The sequence below is a fragment of the Somniosus microcephalus genome, unplaced genomic scaffold, assembly GCF_052327205.1.
Source record: "Somniosus microcephalus isolate GS21.2 unplaced genomic scaffold, FLI_Smic_1.0 scaffold255, whole genome shotgun sequence".
NCBI classification, from domain to species: domain Eukaryota; kingdom Metazoa; phylum Chordata; class Chondrichthyes; order Squaliformes; family Somniosidae; genus Somniosus; species Somniosus microcephalus.
Window position 1 is genome coordinate 374837 of NW_028225442.1, and position 18150 is coordinate 392986.

General features: G+C 48.6%; 1 pseudogene across 1 annotated transcript in view; it reads right to left on the reverse strand.

Moving 5' to 3' along the window:
- Window positions 1-5485: 5485 nt before the first annotated feature.
- Window positions 5486-18150, reverse strand: part of LOC147081975 (uncharacterized) — a 47245-nt pseudogene continuing 34580 nt past the window's right edge. Inside the window, exon 4 of the transcript XR_015076345.1 lies at window positions 5486-7181. The product of XR_015076345.1 is annotated as an uncharacterized LOC147081975 (transcript). The remainder of the gene's footprint in view (window positions 7182-18150) is intronic.

Genomic DNA, 18150 nt, shown 5'->3' on the forward strand with positions numbered 1-18150 from the left:
TTATGCCAAACAGGGATGAACAAATTCTGTAGTTCATCCATGCAATCTTTGAATGTTTGCCATTGCCTATCCACCATCAACCCTTTGAGTAACATTCCCCAATCAATCCTACCCAACTCGTGCCTCAGACCATCATAGTTTCCTTTATATAAATTCAGGACCCTAGTCTCTGAGTCAACTACTTCACTCTCCATCTTAATGAAGAATTCTATCATATTATGATCGCTCCAACGCAAGGGGCCTCGCACAACAAGATTGCTAATTAATCCTTTCTCATTACATAATACCCAGTCTAAGATGGCCTGATCTCTAGTTGGTTCCTCGACATATTGGTCCAGGAAACCATCCCGTATACACTGCAGGAATTCCTCCTCCACAGTATTGTTACTAATTTGGTTAGCCCAATCTATATGTAGATTAAAGTCACCCATGATAACTGCTGTGCCCTTATTGCACGTGTCTCTAATTTCCTGTTTAATGCCATCCCCAACCTCCGCATTACTGTTTGGAGGTCTGTATAACACTCCCACTAATGTTTTCTGCCCCTTGGTATTTCTCAGCTCTACCCATACAGAATCCACATCATCAGAGCTAATATCCTCCCTTTCAATTGTGTTAATCCCCTCTTTAACCAGTAATGCTACCCCACCTCTCCCTTTTTGCCTATCCTTCCTGAATATTGAATACCCCTGGATGTTGAATTCCCAGTCTTGGTCACCCTGGAGCCATGTTTCTGTAATCCCAATCGTATCATAGTCATTTACCTCTATTTGTGCAGCTAATTCATCCACTTTATTATGAATGCTCCTCGCATTAAGACACAAGGCCTTCAGGCTTGTTTTTTTAACTCTCTTAGACCTTTTAGAATTATTATTTACTGTGGCCATGTTTGATTTAAACCCTTGATTTCTCTGACTGCCACCTTTGTTTTTCTCCTTCCTGTCTTTTGCTTCTATCCTTCTTTCCCTTTCCTCTGTCTCCCTGCTCAGGTTCCCAACCTCCTGCCATTTTAGTTTAAACCCTCCCCCAGAGCACTAGCAAACACTCCCCCTAGGACATCGGTCCTGGTCCTGCCCAGGTGCAAACCATCCGGTTTGTACTAGCCCCACCTCCCCCAGAACCGATTCCAATGTCCCAGGAATTTGAATCCCTCCCCCTTGCACCATTCCTCTAGCCACCAGTTCATCTGAAATATCCTTCTATTTCTACTCTGACTAGCACGTGGCACTGGTAGCAATCCTGAGATTACTACCTTTGAGGTCCTATTTTTTAATTTACCTCCTAACTCCCTATAGTCAGCTTTTAGGACCTCATCCTGCTTTTTACCTATATCGTTGGTACCTATATGCACCACGACAACTGGCTGTTCACCCTCCCCTTCCAAAATGTTCTGCAGCCGCTCTGAGACATCCTTGACCCTTGCACCAGGGAGGCAACATACCATCCTGGAGTCTCGTTTGCGGCCACAGAAATGCCTATCAATTCCCCTTACAATAGAATCCCCTATTACTATAGCTCTCCCACACTTTTTCCTCCCGTCCTGTGCAGCAGAGCCACCCATGGTGCCAGGAAGTTGGCTGCTGCTGCCTTCCCCTGATAAGCCATCTCCCTCACCAATATCCAAACAGATCAGGACTACAGGAGGTCAAACAAGACAAGTGCATTCCTGACCAGAATGGCTGGTGGCTCAGCCTCAGGCCCATTCTGGCTTTGTGTCCTTTCTGTTAGGACTCGTCCTTCTCATATTCAACACATATTCCAGGGCCATGTGATAGAAATGTTTAAAATGGTGAAAGATGGGATGGGGTCGATAGAAGCAGGCGGTTTCCAGTGATTGAGGGATCAAGACAAGGAGCCATAGATACAAGATTAAATGTAGGAGATTTAGAACAGTGATCAGGAAAACCTTCTTCACACGGAGAGTTGTGAGGCTGTGGAATTCACTTCCAGGGTCAGTGGTTGGGTAACAAGGTTCTGTGCTGACAAGTGGTCCTCATGTTTTTATCCAGGACAGGCCTCAGCCCAGTCATTTGCTCCAAATGTTGATGCAATGGTTCAAGCTGAGAGGTGCCAGGGATCGGGAGCAGCAGCAGCTGCGAATAAAATCTCACTGTAAATAATCACCGATATAGTTTATCTTCATTTATTCCTATTTTAATAACTTTTGCTGAATGTGGCCAATGCCAAGTGCCAGGATATCGGATCAGACCCATCATAGAAAATGAGTTTGACACCCCTGAGGTCGACAACATCAACTGGATTCCCCTCATCCACCAACCTAGCAACATCTTCACAAAACTCCAGCTAGTTTGTAGACGTGACCTTGTTTTCTGAAGCCGTGTTGAGTCTCTCTAACGGCCCCTTCCCTTTCCCCAGTGATCATAAACAGCATCTCTCAGGATCCCTTCAAGCATCTTCCCTGTGATCGAGGTCACACTGATGGGCCTGTAGTTCCCCGGCTCTGATCTCTCCCTGATTTGGAAAATGGGAACTACGTGAGCTGCCTTCCAATCTCAGGGAACAATCCCTGACTTTATGGAGCTGTTGATGATACGGGCAAGAGGCTCACAGAGCACCGTCCCATCTCTTTAAACACCCGTGGGTAGATATCATCTGGACCTGGAGCACCATCTAATTTCAGATTTCAGATTTTATCCAAGATGACAATCCCTTTCTATTTTAATATTGATGATGTTATTTTGTCACCAGCACATCCCACAGCTGGAATCTGAGCATCATCCACAGGAGTGTAGACTGACGTGAAATAGTCATTCAACAGCTGTCACAGCCTGGGAATCTGTTTCACTCTGTCCTGAACTGTCTTTCAGTGGCCTTAAACCATCTTTAATGGTCTTCTGACTCCTGACGTAGCTGGAAAAGCTTTTGCAATTATTACCACAATTGGGCAGCTTCTTCTTTTCCAAAGATCTCTGAGCTTCTCTAATGACTGCTTTTGTCTCCCTCAATTCTGGGTGATATTTGTCCCCATTCTCCTGTAAACTGAATTCATCTTGATCCAAACTGGGTTCAATGTAAGACAGTTCAGGGAGTCAGACATCATTCTCCCCTAGACCTACGCTGACAGGTAAAACCCCAGACAGTTCCTCAGTAAGGAGTCCTCTGGTTCCTCAGCATATATTTGTCAGAATACTGAAGCCCAGCTTCCTTACACTTCACTCCTGGAGGCCCCACTCCCTGAGCCTACAACCTTCAGCAGGGTCAGTGCTGGAGTTCCACAGCGCGAGTGATCCCAGAGTAACTGTCGGGATCGCACCCCCGTGGATGTTCCGGGTCATGTATTTTTAGTTATCCTGGTGTCTAACACACACACATCAATAAAACAGGGAATTCCTGGAAACACGCTGCAGGTCCTTCTTTATCTGGAGATCAAATGTCTGTTGTATAATTGTACCAGCAGTTAACAGGCTCCTGTGAACCCCTCCCTCTGCTATTTTAATGCCGACTTTAACCAATTTTATTTTAAATGGTTTTTTTTTAAATGAGTTAATGCCTGCCTTAAAATGGTAGACTCAGGACTGTCACACAAACATGTTAAATCTACATAGAATAATGACCACAGTCATTCTTAGACTGGAAACTTAAACCTGCCGTTTCACTTTCAGTCAGGAATAGATCGCAGTTTTACACCAAACTCTGATTTGACAGCATGTTTCCAGTTGTTGTTTGGCGCACTGACCTCTACCATGCAGAAGCTGAATGCCAACTCTCCGACACCTCCTCCTACCTCCACCTGGACCATGACCCCACTACCGAACATCAAACCACCGTTTCCAAGACTGTCACTGACCTCATCTCCTCTGGAGATCTTCCCCCTGCCACCAACCTCATAGATCCCCAACCCCGCACAGCCCGCTTCTACCTCCTTCCCAAGATCCACAAACAGGACTGCCCTGGTAGACCCATCGTTTCAGCCTGTTCTTGCCCCACAGAACTTATCTCTTCCTATCTTGACTCTATCTATTCTCCCCTTGTCCAGTCTCTTCCCACCTACATCCGCGACTCTTCAGACGCTCTCCACCACTTTTACAGTTTCCAGCTTCCTGGCCCCAACCACTTCCTTTTCACCATGGACGTACAATCCCTCTACACCTCCATCCCCCACCCAGATGGCCTGAGGGTGCTCCGCTTCTTCCTTGAACAGAGGCCTGACCAGTCCCCATCCACCACCACCCTCCTCCGCCTGACTGAACTTGTTCTCACATTGAACAACTTCTCCTTTAACTCCACTCATTTCCTCCAAATCAAAGGTGTTGCCATGGGTACCCGCATGGGTCCTAGCTATGCCTGCCTTTTCGTGGGCTATGTGGAACAATCTTTGTTCCAGTCCTACTCGGGTCCCCTCCCTCACCTCTTTTTCCAATACATTGATGACTGTATCAGTGCCGTTTCCTGCTCTCACCCCGAACTTGACAATTTCATTCACTTTGCCTCCAATTTCCACCCTTCCCTCACTTTCACATGGTCCATCTCTGACTCTTCCCTTCCCTTCCTCGACTTCTCTGTCTCCATCTCTGGGGATAGGTTATCGACCAATATTCACTACAAGCCCACTGACTTCCACAGCTACCTGGACTACACTTCCTCCCACCCCGCTTCCTGTAAGGACTCTATTCCATTCTCCCAGTTTCTCCGTCTCCGCCGTATCTGCTCCGACAATGCCACCTTCCACACCAGTGCTTCCGACATGTCTTCCTTTTTCCGCAACCGAGGATTCCCCTCTACCGTGATTGACACTGCCCTCGACCGTGTCAGTTCTATCTCTCGCACTTCTGCCCTCACCCCTGCCCCTCCCTCCCGGAACCACGATAGGGTTCCCCTTGTCCTCACCTTTCACCCCACCAGCCTCCACATTCAACGGATCATCCTCCGCCATTTCCGCTACCTCCAAAGCGATCCCACCACCAAACGTATCTTCCCCTTCCCTCCCCTTTCAGCATTCTGTAGGGACCGCTCCCTCTGAGACACCCTAGTCCACTCCTCTATCACCCCAAACAGCCCTTCCCCTTCACCTGGCACCTTCCCGTGCAAGCGCAGGAGATGTAACACCTGCCCCTATACCTCCCCCCTTCCCACTGTCCAGGGCCCCAAACACCCCTTCCAGGTGAAACAGCAATTTACTTGTACTTCTCGCAATCTAGTATACTGTATTCACTGCTCACGATGCGGTCTCCTCTACATTGGGGAGACCAAACGCAGATTGGGTGACTACTTTGCGGAATACCTCCGTTCAGTCCGCAAGGGTGACCCCGAGCTTCCGGTCGCCTGTCATTTTAATTCACCGCTCCATTCCCACTCGGACCTCACTGTCCTTGGCCTCTTGTATTGTTCCATGGAAGCTCAACGTAAACTCAAGGAACAGCAACTGATCTTCTGATTAGGCAGTCTGCAGCCTTCCAGACTCAATATCGAGTTCAACAATTTCAGATCATAACCTCGGCCCCTATTTCATTTTTTCTTGTATTTTTCCACTCCTTTCCCCCCCCCCCACTTTCCTTTTGTTTCTCTCTCACACCTGGCAGCTATCTCTTGCCCTGCCAGTACACTTTACACCTAATCTCAGCCTATCACCATCTCGTCTAGCTTCTAATACCTTTTATTGTCTCTTTTTTACTTCTTTTGTTTCTTTTATTCTTTTGTCCGATCACAGCCCTGCCTCCGATCTATCTTTTCTTTCCAGTTTTGAAGAAGGGTTCGACCCAAAACATCAACTCAAATTTCTGTCCACGGATGTTGCCTGACCTGCTGAGTTTTTCCAGCATTTTCTGTTGTTATCCAGCATTCACTGTTGTTCTTCCTGACTCTAAACACAGTTGTAAAGGAGTCTTCTGTTCCATGCCTAGGAGCTCTGAACCATGGAAGGGAGCGGCTGGGACACATTTCTTACTCGCCTCAAGATTAACCCACACGGCGACTTTGCTGTCAGTGAAGAGAGATGAGGGATCCACACAAAGGTGTTTAAACCAAAGCTGATTTATTTGACAAATATCCAGAATATTAAACTCCAGCCCAGTTACAGGGGTTATTAACATCAGCAGAAACAAACTCCAACTGTCAGAATGAATACGGTTCAGTCCTGGATGTGATTAACAGCAGCAAAAACAACAGAATCCAACCCCTGCTGTGACTTGTGAACTTGCTGGTGCCTCCGCAGATCATTTCTGCTTTTAAAGCTCTTCTCACAGACAGAACATTGAAAAGGTCTCTTATTGGTGTGAACATACTGGTGTGAAGTGAGGTGGGATGAGCGAGTGAATCCCTTCCCACACACGAAGCAGGTGAACGGTCTCTCCCCAGTGTGGGTGCGCTGGTGTACAGTGAGGTCAGATGATTGCTTGAACCCAGTCCTGCAGCGAGAGCACCTGAACGGTCTCTTGTCAGTGTGAACACGTTGATGGCATGTCAATTCCCCAGAACTTTTAAAGCACTTCCCACAATCTGGGCATTTAAAAGGTCTCTCATCAGAGTGAACTCGCTGGTGTGTCAGCAAGTTGGATGACTGAGTGAATCCCTTTCCACACTCAGAGCAGGTGAACAGCCTCTCCCCGGTGTGATTGTGTTGGTGTCTCAGCAGACCACTTCCGCTTTTAAAGCTCAGCTCACACTTCGAACATTTAAACAGTCTTTTATCAGAGTGAACAAGTTTGTGTTTCCGCAGGGTGGAAGAATGAATGAATCTCTTCCCACACATGGAGCAGGTGAACGGCCTCTCCCCAGTGTGAACACGTTGATGGCATGTCAATTCCCCAGAACTTTTAAAGCACTTCCCACAGTCCGGGCATTTAAAAGGTCTCTCATCAGAGTGAACTCGCTGGTGTCTCAGCAGGTGAGATGACTGAGTAAATCCCTTCCCACACACGGAGCAGGTGAACAGCCTCTCCCCAGTGTGACTGCATTTGATGTGTTTCCAGCTCAGACAGGTAATTGAATCCCTTTCCACAGTCCCCACATTTACAGTCCTCACGTTCCTCCATGGTGTGGGTGTCCTTGTGCCTCTCCAGGTTGGACTATCAGTTGAAGGCTCGTCTGCACACAGAACACGTGTACAGTTTCTCCCCGCTGTGAATGGGGTGATGTTTTTTCAGGCTGTGTAACTGGTTAAAGCTCTTTCCACACTCAGTGCACTGGAACACTCTCACTCGGGTGTGTATGTCAATGATTGTCTCTCCTGGTCACTGGGACCTTGAAGCTCCGCCCACTCATTGTTCCGGCACAAGTTAGTCGCGCATGCGCTGTGATCCCGCCCTGTCCAAGATGGCGGCCAGTGACCCCTTGACCCAGGCGGCTGGGCCTGTCACCGCGGGGCAAACACGAGGCCTGTGGGCTCTTATTCGGGGCCTGAGGCCTACCCTGGGTGTTTATGAGACTTTCCAGCCCACCAGCGGGTCCAATTCCTCCCCGAGCCCACAATCTCCTACCGCCTGCCAGAAGTGCATGCTCAGAGCAAGCCCTGTCCTGCGCCTGCACACTGGGCTCCTGTAGTCATTGATAGGGCACATTCTGCCGCGCGGTGGATTCTGGGTAAATGCCCCGCCATTGAAAATCCCCATTGGTGACAGAAATAATATTTTTGTCATCCCATTGAGCTTGTGGGTGCAGAGGCAATAAACTAAGTCAATCAAGAAATTATACAGAAACCTGACTGGGCGCCACTTTTCCGTCACCAAACTAAACTAAACTAAAGAATGAAGGTCTTGTCTCGAGTGGTCGACCCGTCCAGAATACTAAGGGACTGGGAGGTAGTCACTTATATACCTGGAATGGTGGGAGGAGTCAGCCGAGGCATGTCCAGACCTGTACCTAGTGGAATACACATACACATACAGACAGGTATAACAGTGGTTTACCACACCCCTCTAGTTCTTTTTGTAACTATTTTAAATCTGTGACCTTTGGTTACCGACCCACTTGCCAGAGTGAACAGTTTCTCTCTACTTGCTCGATCAAAACCCCTCATCATTTTGAACACCTCTATTAGGTCTCCGCTTAACCTTCTCTGCTCTAAGGGGAACAATCCCAGCTTCTCCAGTCTCTCCACATAACTGAAGTCCCTCATCCCTGGTACCATCCTGGTCAACCTCCTCTGCACCCTCTCCAAGGCCTTGACATCCTTCCTAAAGTGTGGTGCCCAGAACTGTACACAAGACTCCAGCCGAGGCCAAAACCCTGCAGCTGTACAAAACCCTGGTTAGACCACACCTGGAGCACTGTGAGCAGTTCTGGGCACCACACCTTAGGAAGGATATATTGGCCTTGGAGGGAGTGCAGCGTAGGTTTACCAGAATGATACCTGGACTTCAAGGGTTAAGTTACGAGGAGGGATTACACAAATTAGGGTTGTATTCCCTGGAATTTAGAAAGTTAAGGGGTGATCTGATCGAAGTTTTCAGGATATTAAGGGGAACAGATAGGGTAGATAGAGAGAAACTATTTCCGCTGGTTGGGGATTCTAGGACTGGGGGCAGAGTCTAAAAATTAGAGCCAGACCTTTCAGGAGTGAAATTAGGAAACATTTCTACACACAAAGGGTGGTAGAGGTTTGGAACTCTCTTCTGCAAACAGCAATTGATGCTCGATCAATTGTTAATTTTCAATCTGAGATTGATAGGTTTTTGTTAACCAAAGGTATTGAGGAATATGGGCCAAAGGCGGGTGTATGGAGTTAGGTCACAGATCAGCCATGATCTCATTGAATGGTGGAACAGGCTCGAGGGGCTGAATGGCCTCCTCCTGTCCTATGTTCCTAACTAGTGATTTGTAAAGGTTTAGTGTAACTTCCTTGTTTTTGTATTCACTGGCACTATTTACAAAGCCAAGTATCCCATACGCTTTCTGAACCGCCTCACCAACTTGCCGTGGCACTTTCAAAGACTTGTGAATATGGACCCCCAGGTCCCTCTGCTCTTGCACCCCCTCAAAATAGTCCCATTTAGATTATACGGCCTCTCCCTGTTGTTTCTCCCAAAGTGCATCACTTCACACTTATCCTCATTGAATGTCATCTGCCTTGTGTCTGCTCATTTCACAGTCTGTCTCTGTCCTTCTGAAGTCTGCTACTACTACACTCACAAAACTTGGCAACATAGTAAATAGTATCATCCGTAAACTTTGAAATTGTTCACCTATACCCAAGTCCAGGTCATTTATATATAACAAGAGAAGCAATGGTCCTAATTCCGACCCCTGGGGGAATCCACTGCATACTTCCCTCCAGTCAGAAAAACATCCCTCAGCACTGCTCACTGCCTCCTCTCCCTTAGCCAATTATATACCCAAATTACCATCGGCCCTTTAATTCCCTCTGCTTCTATTTTCAGAGTAAGTCTCTCATGTGGTATTTTATCAAATGCCTTTTGAAAGTCCATATATACAACATCTGCTGCACTACCTTCATCAACCCTCTGTCACTTCATCAGAGAACTCAATCAGGTTAATCAGACACGATTTACCTTTAACAAATCCATACTGGCTGCCCCTTATTAATCCATGCTTCTCCAAGTGAGAATTAATTTTGTCCTTGACAATGGTCTCTAGTCATTCACCCACCACTGTAGGGGTCGCATAATCCCCACAGCCCCCAAAGATCGGGAAATATTAATCCACATCGTGGACGAAGACTTGTGTGATTTAAATTGTCTCTGGGTTGGACAATGTTTTGAAACATACCCAGAACCGCAAAAGGCTGCGTTAAAAAGCTCGTAAGCTCGGCAGCACTTGGACACTGGAATCAAAGAACTTTGTGAAAATCGCACACTTTAAGATTGTACATTTTATTAAAAGATGTACTCTTGAGTTTTGGACTGTTTAAATTGCCCAGGGCATAAAAATGGCTGAACAGACTTCATGGAAACAGAATTTTAAAAGGCAGCAGAAAAGGACAGACAGGCTGTTAGCATATGAAAAGCTCAGCGCTGCCCTGTAGTAAGTTTGAATGGAGCCCGAGCTGTCAGTCACCCTGTGGTATTGGGCGGGTCCAGTAACCTACAAGCTGCTTGTTTACACTGGGAAGTAGCCCGTTTGAATCAGCCAATCATCGGACAGCAAGCACAATGGGTTGCTTACACACATCCATTCACTGAAATTGACTCTACTACGTGATGTCTCCATGTATGAATGGAGGAAGTTAAAAGCCCTTCTCCTGTGTATTCGGACTTTTCGGCGCAAAATTGCGCACGGACCTTTTCGGCGCGAAAACAGCAGGGACTCCCAGGGTATAAAGATTAAGCCCAGGAAGTCCTCTGCCCCCTTTTTTGTCTCTTACTCTTTGGACTGCAGGTGAGCAAGGTTTTGACCCACTAGCAAGACAATCTAGTGAGAAGGGGTGGTAATTTAAGGGAAATGTTGTTAAGAGTGTAGGTTAACATTGTAGCCATTTATCCCTCATTTTTGCTGTCTGCCTTCCCCTGTTAAGCAATTTTACCATGATTACTTTGATCGTGTGGTGTAGTTTCTTTAGTTTTAATAAAATTTGACTTTCTTGCATCCAGACCATTAGTCCATTTTTAATATATCATTAATTATAAGTTCCTCCAGTCAGAACTGGAGGGGGGGGGGTTTAGCGATTCGAAACTGCTGATTGGAATTGGTCACAGTGCAGTGGCAAAGGCTGCCTGACCAGGTCAATTACCGTAAACCAGGTAAAGGATGCCCACCTACACCACTGACATTAGACTGATTGGCCTGTAGTTACCAGGTTTAGCCCTCTTCCCTTTTTTTAAACAGGGTGTAACATTTGCAATCCTCCAGTCCTCTGGCACCACTCCCATATATCTGAGGGAGATTGAAAGATTGTGGTCGGAGCTTCTGCTATCTCCACCCTAGCTTCCCTCTGCAATCTAGGATGCATCCACCTGGACTGGGTGACTTGTTAACTTTGAGTGATGACAACCTATTTAGCACCTCCTTTCTATCCATTTTTATCCAATTTCTCTACTCCCCCCCTCCTCTACTGTGACATTAACTTCATCCTCTTCTTTTGTGAAGACAGATGCCAAGTACTCATTCATTACCTCAGCCACGCCCTCTGCCTCTGTATGATGAGCTCCTATTTGGTCCCTAATCGGCCCCACCATTCCTTTAACTATCCTTTTACTTTTCATGTGTTGATAAAAGATTTTTGGGTTCCCTTTTACATTACCCACTCATCTTTTCTTGTCTTCTCTTCCTTGTGTCAGCTGTGGCTCAGTGGGTAGCACACTTGCTCTCTGAGTCGGAAGGTTGTGGGTTCTAGTCCCACTCCAAGGACTTGAGCACATAAAGCTAGGCTGACACTCCAGTGCAGTGCTGAGGGAGTGCTGCACTGTTTCTGATGAGACTTTAAACTGAGGCCCCGTCTGCTCTCAGGTGGATGTAAAAGATCCCATGGCACTCTTTTGAAGAAGAGTAGGGGAGTTATCCCCGGTGTCCTGGCCAATATTTATCCCTCAACCAACATAACAAAAACAGATTACCTGGTTATTATCACAATGCCGTTTGTGGGAGCTTGCTGAGCACAAATTGGCTGCCGTGTTTCCCACATTACAACAATGACTCCACTTCAAAAGTACTTCATTGGCTGTAAAGAGCTTTGAGATGTCTGGTGGTCGTGAAAGGCGCTATATAAATGCAAGTCTTTCTTTCATATATCCTATTTCAATTTCCCCCCACTCTCTGTATTCTCCTGGTTTTTGACTGTATTCTGTACCTGACATTTGTCGTAAACCTCCTTTTTCTGTTTTATTCTAACCTCGACATCCTTTGTCATCCAGGGAGTTTGAGCTTTGGACGCCCCATCTTTCCTCCTTATGGGAATATGCTTGGTTTGTACCTGGTGTCAAATTTTGTTTTGTAACGCTCCCGTGAAGCACGTTGGGACATTTTACTACATTAAATACGTTCTATAAATACAAATCGTTGTTATTGTCTGAAACTAACAAATTCCACAGTGGAAAAATAACAGTATTTTTACTCCCAAATATTAAATCATAATTATAATCAACTTTATTGTCATTGTTAGTGCACAAGTGCAGTACAATGAAATGTAGGCTTGCGGCTCCCGAGAGTGTACATTTAGATTAAGACATTTAAACATTCAACATACATTTGGCTTGTAATACATTAACATAAACATAACCATAATAAAGTGCATTGGCAGATGTGCAGGCTTTAGAGTTTATTTGTGGAGTTCAGTCGGATGACAGCCCTGGGAAAGAAGCTGTTCCTAAATCTGGTCGTACGGGTGGAACAATATTTTGTTCCACAAGATTTATCTGCTTTTATTGATGAACTAGCTGGAGTGCCCGGCGGTGCCGAGGCTTTTTCGAGGGCATGTTGTTGTTGGAAGAGAGAGAGCGACTGGGGGGCGGGGAAGAGAGAGAGCGACTGGGGGGGGTGCAGAAAGAGAGCGACTGGGGGGGAAGAGAGAGAGCGACTGGGGGGAAGAGGAGGAGGGGGAGTGAAAGGGCAGAGAGGAGGGGGGAGGGAGTGAGAGTGGGGGGAGGGAGAGAGAGTGGGGGGGAGGGAGAGAGAGTGGGGGGGAGGGAGGGAGGGGGGGAGGGAGAGAGAGTGGGGGGATGGAGGGGGGAGGGAGAGAGTGGGGGGGAGGGAGAGAGAGGGGGGAGGGAGGGAGAGAGATGGGGGCGAGGGAGAGAGGAGGGGAGGGAAGAGGGGGGGCGGGGCAGGGAGAGAAGGGGGAGGGAGAGGGAGGGGAGAGAGGGGGGAGAGAGAGGGAGGGAGGGGGAAGGAGAGAGGGAAGGAGGAAGAAACCGGGCAGCCCAGACTAAAGATGGCGCTGTTCGGGCCCACATTGAAGTTCCGCCATGATCAAAGATGGCGGCACGAGGAAATTGTCGTGCCGCCAGGATCAAATATGGCGCTGTGGTGTCGCTGCATTGAACTGCTGCCAGGATGAAAGATGGCCGGGCCCAGTTGCCGGGGTAACCCTCCTCCCCTCCCGATCTCCAGAGCCGGTTGCCGGGTTAACCCTTGAGAGGGGCGGGACCGAGGAGAGGGGATAGGGGGCGGGGGCAGAAAGAAAATAAAGCTGTCTGCCAGCCTTCAGGGTGGGTGCGGCCAGCCTTGAAGGTGCGTGAAGAAGCCAGCGGCCATTTTCTCTTGTCGGATGGAAGCACGAAAAAAAAAAATGTTCTTAATAAAAACTGCAAAATTTCTTTACTTTTTAAAAAAAGTAGCTGCAAAGTACAAAATCGGAAATCTTCTAACTTTATATCTTCTTTCCTTAAAAAACTTTCGCCTTTTGAAAACCGAAAGTTTTTTAAGGAAAGAAGATATAAAGTTAGAAGATATAAAAACTGAATTATTTATTCTCTATCACTTCACTTACGTTGCAATAGTTGCTGCAGTCACTCCAGTGCTCGCGAAGACTAAAGTAACTTTTATTTACTCTGTCTTATTAAGCATCAGGCCCCGCCCACACGTCATAGGATTGGTCAACCATCACGTGATGGGGGAGACCGAAGCGGGGGTGAGGGGTGGGAGGAGCTTGCCACAAAACAATAGCCTAGGGTCCAGCATGGCTGGCAACAGACGCCCAGGCTTAGAGGCCTACCTGCAAAAACGGGGAAAGGTAGGAAAATTAATGAGATTAGATAAAAGATTTAGAAAGTAATTAACTTTTTTTAAAAACAATTTCTGAAAGTAATTAACATTTTTTAAAAAGAAATTCTGTTTTAAAAGGAACTTTTTTTTTTAAAGACGCAGAAAGCGGGAAAAAGAAATGAAAAGTTTGGAATCAAGATGGCGGCGACTCACCTCGGTTCAGAACGATAAGGCCCGCCCACACAGGCACCGATTGGTGGACCGTCAGGTCACCGAAGCGTAGGATTGGTCAATCATCCCGTCACTCGACCGTAGGAGGACCCGGCCGCATGCGCCAGGAACCCGCCGTACGATCGGTCGACCTCGACGTCACTCGATGCTAATGAGCGGATAATGAGCGGAATGTTGAACGTTTTTTGGATACCGCGGGCGCAATTTTTGTCCGGCCGAAACATAAATATGCTTAGGACGGTTCTGGAATCGTCAGCTTTCTTTCGACGTAACGCACGTGTAGGTACGCTCTATAACTTTTGAGTTAATTCAAGACAGACAGCAGACAGACAGACGGAATGACAGACAGAAGTATCCTTTTATATATATAGATTTAAAAAGTGTCTATTAAAACCTGAGCCAGTGTGTTGTGAGACAAAGAGCCTTGTGTCCAATGCGGGGAATAAAGGCCCACAGCCTCCCCTGGCCCCGGGCCCTGAACAAGGGTCTGGAGAAATTCGCTGCCCTGCGGATCAGACAATCAGCCGGCGCTAGTCCCGCCCCTCGGGCTCCCCGACTGGTTGGAGGACCCGCCGCCGGCTCGCTCCTCTAGCCCTGCCCCGCTCGCTCCCTATTGGTCGGAAGCTCCCGTCAATCACCCGGGCAGTGTGAGCTGAGCATGCGCGGACCTTGGCAGCTGCTGCTGACACATCAGGTGAGAGAGCTCAGGGAGCAGGTTAATGAACCCCAGGGAAGGCTGTGAGATTCTCAGCAGCTCAGCTCTGCTCGGTGCTGTGTGAACGGGCTGCTCCACACCCTGGCTGCTCACGGGGAATGCCAGTATGGAGGGCCCAGTGCAGAAGGCCCAGGGTGGAAGACCCAGAGGAGAGTGTCCTACGCGGGAGGCCCAGCACGGAGGACCCCAGGTGGGGGGCCCAGCATGGAGGACCCAGAGGAGAATGTTTATGTGCTAAACCATAAATGTATTTTGATGCTTTGGCAACATAAGATGTAACTTATCATGCCAATAAAGCGATTTGAATTGTGAATTGTGAATTGTGTCCTAGGCGGGAGGCCCAGCACGGAGGACCCCAGGTGGGAGGCCCAGCATGGAGGACCCCAGGCAGGGGGCCCAGGGCAGAGGACCCCAGGCGGGGGGCCCAGCACGGAGGACCCCAGCCGGGGGGCCCAGGGCGGAGGACCCCAGGCGGGTGGCCCAGCACGGAGGGCCCCAGGCAGGGGGCCCAGGGCGGAGGACCCCAGGCGGGGGGCCCAGCATGGAGGACCCCAGGTGGGGGGCCCAGGGCGGAGGACCCCAGGCGGGGGGCCCAGCATGGAGGGCCCCAGGCAGGGGGCCCAGGGCGGAGGACCCCAGGCGGGAGGCCCAGCACGGAGGACCCCAGGCGGGGGGCCCAGGGCGGAGGACCCCAGGCGGGGGGCCCAGGGCGGAGGACCCCAGGCGGGGGGCCCAGGGCGGAGCAGCTGGTCGACAGAAGCGGAGTCGGGAGATGCTGTGGGTGAGCATGCTGCACGGTTTCTAAAGTTGAAGAACGGTCTCCGGCCCGAATGAGTTCCAGCGGCCCCGTCTGTGCTTCGTCTGGTGGCAGCTGTGAGGCTTTGTTTCGGTGATGGGATCGGGTTTGTGCGCTGCCATTTTGGTGGAGGAAAGACAGACTGTTCCTATCTATAGTCTGGTGCTTGAACAGCCATAAGATGGGAAAAGAGACCGGGATACAAGTGAAACAGGAAAAAAGGAAAATAAAAGACAAAACAAGGTATATCAGCAAGGAATAACCAATGTCTTGATGGCTGGGTCCTGTGAGTGATTACAGCAAGAAGAAGGAAATTTGAGTACTCGTTTTCCTCTTTTACGGGATTTGAGAAAGTGGTCGGCTTCTTTTCTGTGGAAAGGTTGAAGACTGTGGATAAGGATTATGACATTATATGGTTGGATAACATCAAGTGAAGACCAGGAGTTATTAGAGTGCCAATAGGACTGGCGTTGAACTGGTATTACTTGTTTTTTGAAGAAGTTTCGGGTTCTGGTTAGAAGTAATTTACTTGAAGTCTTAAGTGATTTTTTGATATGGTTGTAGGACTTTGTATATTGTGGTGTTATTTAGTGTTAAAGCCTTCCTTAATCGAATGAACGAACGCACGCATGCGGATACAAATATATGCACACACACACACACATACACAATGGAACTTGTGTTCGATCGAATGAAGGGCCCTCACTCCCCAGGATGAAGGCCCACTTGGTGAGTGTGAAGCCTGCCGGACGGATGAACGAACGCACGCATGCACGCAGATAGAAATGGTACACATGTACACAGTCATGCACAATGGAACTTACGCTTGAGCGAATGAACGGACGAATGGAGGAATGAATGATTGAACGATGCCAGTTGGACTGGTGTGTACGGATTCTTGGTTTATTAAATAGTTGCAGTTTGTACTGTAAATATTATTGATTTACCTGTAAAATTTATTGTTGTATATATATTGTTGACCTTAATTAGTCAATGAATGTAATGGATTTACTATGCAACTGATGAGTTGTATAAGTACTGTTGCACTTGAATGTTAAATTTTAAAAAGGACAACAGGTTATACCAAGCAAAAATGAAGAGTTACTAGATTACCAGTAGGACTGGTATGTATTGTTTTTTACTACGGGTACCTGTATTGTTGACATTGGTTTTGTCTAGAAAAATGTATTATTGTATTTGTACTGTTAATCTCAAAGCTGTTTTTTTTTTTAAGGCTTAGCCTTATTGTGGTTAATGAATGTAATGGATTTATCATGTAATTGATGAGCTGTAACAAGTACTACCAGATTTAAATAAAAGAGAATAAATGAACCCCGGGATCCCTGATAGCCAGCCAGGAATCTTGTGCTCAATGGACAATTGATGGATATGAGGTGCCTCTTTAGAGAGAGACAAAGAGAGAGAGAAAGGGGGGTGGGAAGGAGGGAGGCCACAGGGGCTGGGTCTCCACTCAAGATGGTGGGTGGGTGCTCGCAGGGGTGCACTCTCCGAAAAATAAGTCTCTATTGATGGTCTTCTTGTGGGGGGAGAAGATGTCTTCACCTGGGAAAATAAAGCTGGAGATGCCCAGGCTCAGTCCACCACCAGGTCTGAACGATGTGATAAGTAAATGGTGACTTCGCCTGGGCAGCTCCTGCTGTCCCAGGTCAAGCAATAGGGAGGGGTGTTTGCTAGTGGTGTGTGGCCTAGTTTTTACAAGAGACACACACGCTCACACACACCCCTAGATGTTTTCTTCTCCTTTCCTCCCCCCACTTAAATACAAAGGCCTAGAAATTCAGTGGGCTTTGCGCCCAGTTACCGCCCAAAGAGGGCTACTGCGCCAGTAGAGGAGTTTGCGCTGAAATTCAGCGCTGCGGTAATGGCGGCGGCAGCCGGTAGCGCTGCGCCGGCACCGATGACGTCATCAGTGTGCGCAGTGCCCCGGTTCCGCCCCGCTACCGGCCCGAACCCCATATTTAGTTGCGGCCGCCTCTTCCGCAGCGGCCGCAAACAACATTCTGCAACTGGGGCCGTCCTGTAGCCTTAGTGGTGCGAGTTAAGGCGGAGGTGCGGCCGGCCGCTTTTTCGGCGGCCGCCTGCCCGCACCTCCTTCCCCGGCCTCCTCCACCCCCCCCCCCCCGCGGCATTGCCGGCTGCTTTCCGCGAGCCCGGCACTTCTCCGTGGTGCCGGGCTCATTTGCCGGCACTAGCGAGCGGCGATCTCCGAGTTGCAAGCACCTCCCCCTTAAGAGGAGGAGGCCTGCAGTACCGCAGCCTGCCGCTCCGCAGCGGGTGGCGCAGCGGCACCTACAGCGCTGAAATTCAGTTTCAGCGCCCAAAGCGGGGGCGGGCACACACTGGAATAGCGCCCGGTTCCGACTTGGGGCGCAAAAACTGAATTTCTGATGGGCGCAACTGGCTCTGCGCGCAGCGCTAACTTTTGGGCGCTAGCCAGCTGGCGGGGCCAAAGTGAATTTCTAGCCCAAAGTCTTTATGAGAGTGCACCATGAAACACCCACCTGTAGAAGTTTTCCAACGGCTCTCCCTCTTTCTGAACAGATGTAGGATGTTCGTTTTTCTCACCTCTCTCCCTCTCCTGTAATGGAGACCAGTTGGGGAAACAGTGATGGAATGGCTTCCCTTTGTTGTTAGCTCTGGTCTGGTCTCCTGGTCTCTCCTCTCCTCTCCTCTGGCACCCAAATAGTAGCTGCAGCAGCAACAGATGTGGTCTCTCCTCCTGGACACAGAGAGAGAGAGACCTCACCTGTCCTGTCCTCTCCTCTCTTCTGGCACAGCAGCAGCACAAGATTCCTGGCTGGCTATCAGGGATCCCGGGGTTCATTTTTTCTCT